A 7,447-nucleotide genomic window follows, 5' to 3' on the forward strand; every position below is an offset into this window, starting at 1 on the left:
TTCTCTTCCAAATCACAGTGTAAAAACGCGGTCTTCACATCAAGCTGAACTAGTTCAAGATCATATTGCGCAACTAAAGCTAGTAAAATCCGAATAGACGAATGCTTCACAACTGGAGAAAACACTTCATTGTAGTCTATTCCTTCTTTCTGAGCGTAACCCTTTGCTACCAATCTAGCCTTGTATCGAATTTCATTTTTATCAGGAAATCCTTCCTTCTTTGCATATACCCACTTGCATCCAATTGCCTTCTTTCCCTTGGGTAGTTTTACCAACTCCCAGGTCTTATTTTTATGAAGAGACTGCATTTCTTCATTCATTGCTTGCTTCCACTTTACACCATCAGGGTTACTTATTGCTTCTGTGTAAGTAGAAGGAACATCATCATCTGCAATTGGAAGTGCATAGGCAACTATATCATCAAAGCGAGCAGGCTTACGAATCTCTCTTCTTGGCCTTCTATATGCAATTGAATCTTGTTGCTGTAGAGGTTCTTGGGTAGGAACCTCTTCATCATTTGTCCCTTCAATATTAGCTGGATCATCGTTAACCTTTTCAAGCTCTACCTGCTGCAAAGTACTATTGGTTTTGTCATCCTTTTGTGAATCCTTGTACTTCAACATGGTTGATTCATCAAAAGTCACATCTCTACTGAAAACAATTTTCCTTGTATCAGGACACCAGAGACGGTATCCTTTTACACCATCAGTTATACCCAAGAATAATACTTTCTTTGCTCTTGGGTCTAACTTAGATTCTTTTACATGATAATATGCAGTGGAACCAAATACATGTAAAGAATCATAATCAGTAGCAGATTTACCAGTCCACATCTCCATAGGAGTTTTTCCATTTATTGCAGCTGATGGCAAACGGTTAATTAGATGGTACGCATATGTAACTGCCTCAGCCCAAAATTCTTTGCCCAATCCAGCATTGGACAACATACATCGAACTTTCTCCAGTATAGTTCGATTCATGCGTTCTGCCACCCCATTCTGCTGTGGTGTATCCCGAACAGTGAAGTGTCGCACAATGCCCTCATCTTGGCATACTTGTAGAAATGGATTGTTTTTGTACTCAGTACCAGATTCGTACTTGGGGAATACGATCGTTTACGATACTATTCACGTATACGGCACTATTCATATATACGACACTATTCATGTATACGGCACTATTTACGTATCTGACTTTGTTCACGATATCTGATGGTTGGGATTGAGGAGAAAAATGGCAGCGACATCGTCATCGGCAAGGACTCTTGTGACAAATGCAAAATTTGAAGTAGAAATTTGGCGGTACCAATAATTTTGGTATGTGGCAATGTGAGATCTGGATGTCTTATGTCGCAAGAGCTAGATATAGCCCTTGAAGAAAAACGACAAGATGGATGACAAGGAGTGGGCCAAGATCAATAGCAGTGTGGTACAATCCGCCTATGTTTGGCCAAAAAGCGAAGTACTACGTCATGAGGAGACATCGTGAAGAAGTTATGGGATACTTTGGAAGAAAAGTTTCTAACGAAAAGTCTTGAAAATAGGCTTTATATGAAAAGAAACTTTATCGATTCACGTATGCACCGGTATGTCGATGAATGACCATGTGAACTCATTCAATAAAATTGTAGCAGACTTGCTAAATTTGGATGAGAAATTTGAAGATGAAGACAAGGCATTATTGTTGTTGAATTCCTTCGATGAATATGATCATCTTACCACCACATTGCTTCATAGGAAGGACACGATCACATTTGATGCGATCAGTAGTCGTTGTATAGATCTGAGACTCGAAAGAAAGATAAAAGAGATCACAGAGATACAACCGCGAAGTCTTAACGATGAAGAGGTCGTTCACACAATGACAAATCTGGTAGAAGGGAAAGTCCAAAGGAGACCGCCAAAGATGAATGTGCCTTTTGCCGTGAAAAGGGCATTGGAAAAGAATTGTCCTAAACTACAAAAGGTCAAGGCTATTTCTAATACATGTGTAGTGAGCATGATGAGGAGTCGACTTTAGCTTGGTTGGCATGGCAATGGCATGTCAAGCGGATGAGTGGATTTTGGATTAGGGATGTACTTACCATATGTGTCCTAATAAGGACTGGTTTTCTAGTCTTAAAGAGCTAGAAGGTGGAATTGTTCTTATGGGCAATGATAGTGCTTGTAAGACAATGGGAGTGGGTACAGTCCAATTCAAGAATCACGACGGCTCAATCCAAGTCTTGACAGATGTTCGCTACGTACCTAGCCTGAAAAAAAATCTCATCTCATTAGGGGCCCTAGAATCTAAAGAGCTCACAATCACTTTGAAAGATGGATTACTAAAAGTAGTAGCTGTTTGAAATTTACAAATAGAGAGAGAGAATAATGCCTTAAGTAGAGAATGGCAATTATGGGATGAAGAAAGTAAGAAATGGTTAGGCCTATTTATAGTTGAGGTTCAAGGATCAACTTGCAATGTCCCTATACAATTAGGGACCAAAATTGCAATTATCCCATGCCAACTTTTAACCCAACTTGCGAACCAATTTTACTTTCTACTTTCGATGCCCACCCTTTTTGACTTTTCAAACAATGGGTGGGTTCCAATAATTCTCTTCGCTCATCATGTTCTCTAACGTTTGCAAGAAAGAAACAGCTTTGGAAACCATTTGAAATATGGTGATAAATGGCGTCGGCAAGTGTAGTTTTGCCTATACCTCCCATACCCCAAAAGCCTAGCATTCGAAAATCTGGGAATCCGTCTTGAAATAAAGACAAAACTTCCTGCATCCGCCTTTCAATTCCAACAAAACCCTCTAAATTAGCGCTTGAGGTTCCACAATTCAATTTCTTCACTATATCTTTGACAATTTCATCTACCAGTGTTGAGTCAGGCCTATATATTAAATGAAGAAACAAATTACGGGGAAACAGAAGTAAATAAATAAAAATGATAAAGTGAATCATAGGGTCACTTTTAAAAAGAAGACATTCAAATACAGATCTAGAATTCAAATTTCGTTATCTACAGCACTTTTTAAATCCACAAATTATAACTCTTTTCTTGGAAAATAAATATATCAATAGATTTTATACATGAGAGAATGGTATGCAGGTGTCATGAACTTTGAAAAAAAAGGCAGTATAGAAAACGCAACAAACATTAACATTGTCGAATGTAGATGCTTAGCATGTTACTCACATTCTCATAGTTTTTCTACAATATGCGTCCCGTCTCTATGCCTACAAAATTATGGTCCTTCAATATATGACAAAAAAAAAATTAAAATGGAAAAGTAAAGTCTTTCATATCTAGTATCTGCCCCTCAACTCGAATCTGGGTAGCATAAATGAATCACTGCTTGAAAAATAAAGTCTGTGCTTAATCTCTCTTCTTCCAAATCAATATATATTATAGAAAAACAAGAGCAAGGGTAAAGAAAAGGAGTTGCAATTACCGAGTGACTTGTGAATCCCAACCGGATAATTTGCCAGCTGCAGTCAAAGCAGTTCTCCAGGTTTTCACCTTTTCAAGCTCATGCTTGAAATTTTCTTCATGCTTTGCAAATGCATCTGCAAAACTCCCTGTTTGGTTCCGTACATCTCTTGGGTCTACACCTTAAAATACAGGAACAATCCATTTGTTGCAGTCCATGATCTTGACCAGCTCAGCCAAGCACCATTTGGAAGAAGCGTAGTCTTTGGAGAAAACAATGACTGAAACCCTGGATCCTTGAATGGCCATCAACAGTGCCCCGGAAATTTCATCTCCTTTTCGAAGCTCCTCATCGTCTATAAAAGTTTGGATATTCTTTCGACACAAATCTTTATGCAGATGACTCACAAAACCATCACGAGTATCCTTGCCTCTGAAGCTAAGGAAAACATCGTATGTCCTTGCTTTGATCATATCAGCAGCAGAAGAAGATTTAGTGGAAAACATATTTGGGTTGAACCGGATTTGATGAAAGATTATTGGAATAGGAGTAGATGAACAATTTTTAGTGTCAATTTATAGTACATACGTTTTAATGTGTGTGTTAAAAAAGTTAGAATTCATGTATTGTTTTTATAAAATATCATTTTGTATTTAATAAATAAAATAAATAATCAAATCTTAAAGCACTTATAAAATTTGTTTTTTATTAAATATCAGTCATGTAAATAAATTTTTATTTCAAAAGATATCTAAAAAAATTAATTAAAAAAAGTTAAAAGCTTAAATAAATTTGTAGGCATAATGATTTATTTGGCCTCTAACTTTATAAAAAATTATTTTATCCCTATTTATTTATTCAACTTTTTAGTTTTTAAACTTACGATATTTGTCAAATCACTTTAAAATTGATACTAAAGTTAACGTTTGTTACCTTTCTTGATGTGGCTTATACGTGAATTATCACGTGGAACTGCATTAGCAATTAAGTAAATTCTAAAATTTTAAAAATATTTTTAATTAAAATAAACAATTATAGAAAATATTTTAAAATATTTTTAATTTTTAAAAAATTTAATTAATTGCTAATATGGCATACACATGGATTGTTATGTGGATGTCACATTACCAAAGTTAACAATGTTAGATTTGACCGGTTTGATCAGTTAATCCAATTTGATTAAATAAATTATTAAAATTATTTAAAAATATTTAAAACTCAATTCAACTAGTTTTTTACTCAATTCAATGCCATTCTTCGATTTCCGATCCAATCCGATTCAAACAACCTTAACGATATATTTGAATCGGCTTGAAATAAAGGTAAATTTGAGTTTGAGTCAATTACACCAATTTTTATTTTGTAATACAAATATTTTTATTTAAATTAAAGGCATTCTATTTATTTGGCCCTCCAACTTAAAAAAAAAAAGGTCATTTTAGCCTACTATTTAATTTTTCGTTTCTTTTAGCTCTTAAACTTGTGTTGTTTGTCAAATTATTCCAAAATTGATAGAAAGGTTAACGTATGTTAACTTTGCTAACATGACATCTACGTGGATTATCATGTTATATCACGTCAACAATTAAATAATTTTTAAAAATTTTAAAATATTTAAAAAATTAAAATTATTAAAAAGTATAAAACTATAAGAAAATAATTTTTAATATTTAAATTTTTAAAAATTTATTAAATATTGATGTGGCATGCATGTGGACTACCACATGGATGCCACATTAGCAAAGTCAACATATATTAACTTTTCCATACAATTAATCTTTATATATTAAATAAAAAATTGATACATTCATCACAAACCCAGAAATTAATAAAAAAATTTATAAAGTACAACAAGAATGGTCGTCGGAAAAGAAATCAAGTAAAGTTGTTTTGTACAATGCTACCAATTAATTATCGGCATTAGTGAAGATCTTTTAAAAATTTTGTAACTACTGTTTCTGCGTGCTAATTAACTTTCACCTTCTGGTATTGGATTCAACTTGCCTGGGTTTACAACTGTTTTGGATATCATGGGATGATGATGTTAAAATCACAAACCATATAAGATAGAAGGTTGCCCATTATGATTATACTACTTCAAGATTGATATCTTCTAACTATGTTACCTGGACTCAAGGGTGAGAGTGTTTGATTTGGATACCTATCATTTTAATTAATGCTATAATTGATTTATAATCTTATAAACTTAAATTTACAAGCTGCTTTTGTTGTTCATTTGGTTGCTGGGTTTCACTTTTACAAAGTGATTCTTCATTCTGAGTGAAAAATAAACATTTATAAAATTCACTTACGGTGTAATAAATAAAACCAATCATAAATATGTATTATCGGAAACATTTTATAAACAAAATACGAATTAACTGTTAAATATTTAATAAACATATTTAGGGTTTGAAATTCAATATATACGAAATTACAAAAATGAGGTTGAAGCATCATTGAATCCTTAATTTGCAAATAATAGATGAACCCCAGACTGTTTTTACTTGCACTCGACCCAATACGACTCAACCTCGAAATGAAAGGAAGCCTGATTGTAAATACGCTTGTTTCATGCCTCACTTTTAACAATCTTCCAAACTTCTTCATCATCATATAAGAGGAACACGTGATCCCCCCAACATATAGGTTGTCAAACCAAAAGGCAAAGAACATCTAAGGTCATGATTGTCGCCATTACAGGATTCCAGATGACATTCACATGTAAGTTATCAGTGTCACGGGCAACGATTGGTTTAATCATGTAACACTAGATTTGTGCATCGGTCGAGTCTATTCAGAATGTGAAAGGGTTTAGTTAAAAATATAGACTCAAAAAAATGAGATTGGATAAAAAAATAAAAACTGCTTAAAAAAAGAGCCAGGTTTCGAGTAAGGCATTTTTGGTCCGGGCCCAATCCGGCCTGAATTCACTAAATGACAAAAAAGTCTGTTTTTTTTAAATATTATTTTCTTATAATTTTCTCCCTATTTTGCTACCATTTTACTATTATGTTACTACTGTTTTGTTGTTATTGTTTGGATATTGTATAAAACTTATTTTATTGTTAGTTTTGTTATTATTTTAGAGACATTTGTTTGTTAAATTGTATATATCTTAGTGTTATTTAAATATACATATTTTTTAAAATTTATTTTCAATTTATCTTAGTGTTATTTAAATATACATATTTTTAAAATTTATTTTCAATTTGTTGGGAAATATTTATTTTGATGTTTTTAGTATTTTTAATGTATATATATATATATATATATATATTTAAAATTACATAAAAATTAATATGGGTCGGTCGGGTCAAGCTTGGGTTTTATTATTTTTTATCCAGGTCGGGCTTGGGCAAGTTGTCTCCTACTTGGAATGACATCAAGAATTACCTAAAGCACAAAAGAAAGGAAATGTCAGTGGAAGACTTAATTGTCAAACTTCAGATTGAAAAAGACAACAGAGGTACCAAAAAAAGGCTCAACAAAATAGCAAATGAAAATGGTGTTAGGGCAAACATCGTAGAAGTCAAGAAAGACTTCAAGAAGGGAAAACAATCTCAGAATGGGTCTAAACTGGGACCAAAAAGGTGGTGTTTCCAAGAAGCAAAAATTTCAAGGAAAATGCTTCAATTACAACAAGATGGGGCACAAATCATCCGACTGTAGTATCCCAAAGAAAGTTAGAGCAAACGAGGCTAATGCTGTGAAAGAAATTTCCAAGAAAGTGTCCAATATGGACTTATATGCCTAGCATACTCAAGAACTATGAATAAGAATGATTCTTTCTAAAGGAGGAATGTTTGTAGGAAGGGAATATGTATTAAACTAAATGCAATCTCTATAAAAACAAAACTATGAATAAGAATGTTACTTCTTTTTCTGTTTATATGCTTAAGTCATTTAATTTATAATATGGTGGGATCGGACAAGTTAATTATGATACTTTATGTAAATTAATTAACTTAGAGCACATTCCTTCGTTTCACAATAATTATAATTATAAATGTGATACATGTGCTG

The 7,447-nt window shown here is 33.1% G+C and overlaps 1 pseudogene; it reads right to left on the reverse strand.

Moving 5' to 3' along the window:
- Positions 1-1,834: 1,834 nt before the first annotated feature.
- Positions 1,835-4,020, reverse strand: LOC108450903 (toll/interleukin-1 receptor-like protein; annotated as a pseudogene).
- Between the last annotated feature and the right edge of the window lie 3,427 nt (positions 4,021-7,447).

The sequence above is a fragment of the Gossypium arboreum genome, chromosome 11 (assembly GCF_025698485.1).
Source record: "Gossypium arboreum isolate Shixiya-1 chromosome 11, ASM2569848v2, whole genome shotgun sequence".
Taxonomy (NCBI): domain Eukaryota; kingdom Viridiplantae; phylum Streptophyta; class Magnoliopsida; order Malvales; family Malvaceae; genus Gossypium; species Gossypium arboreum.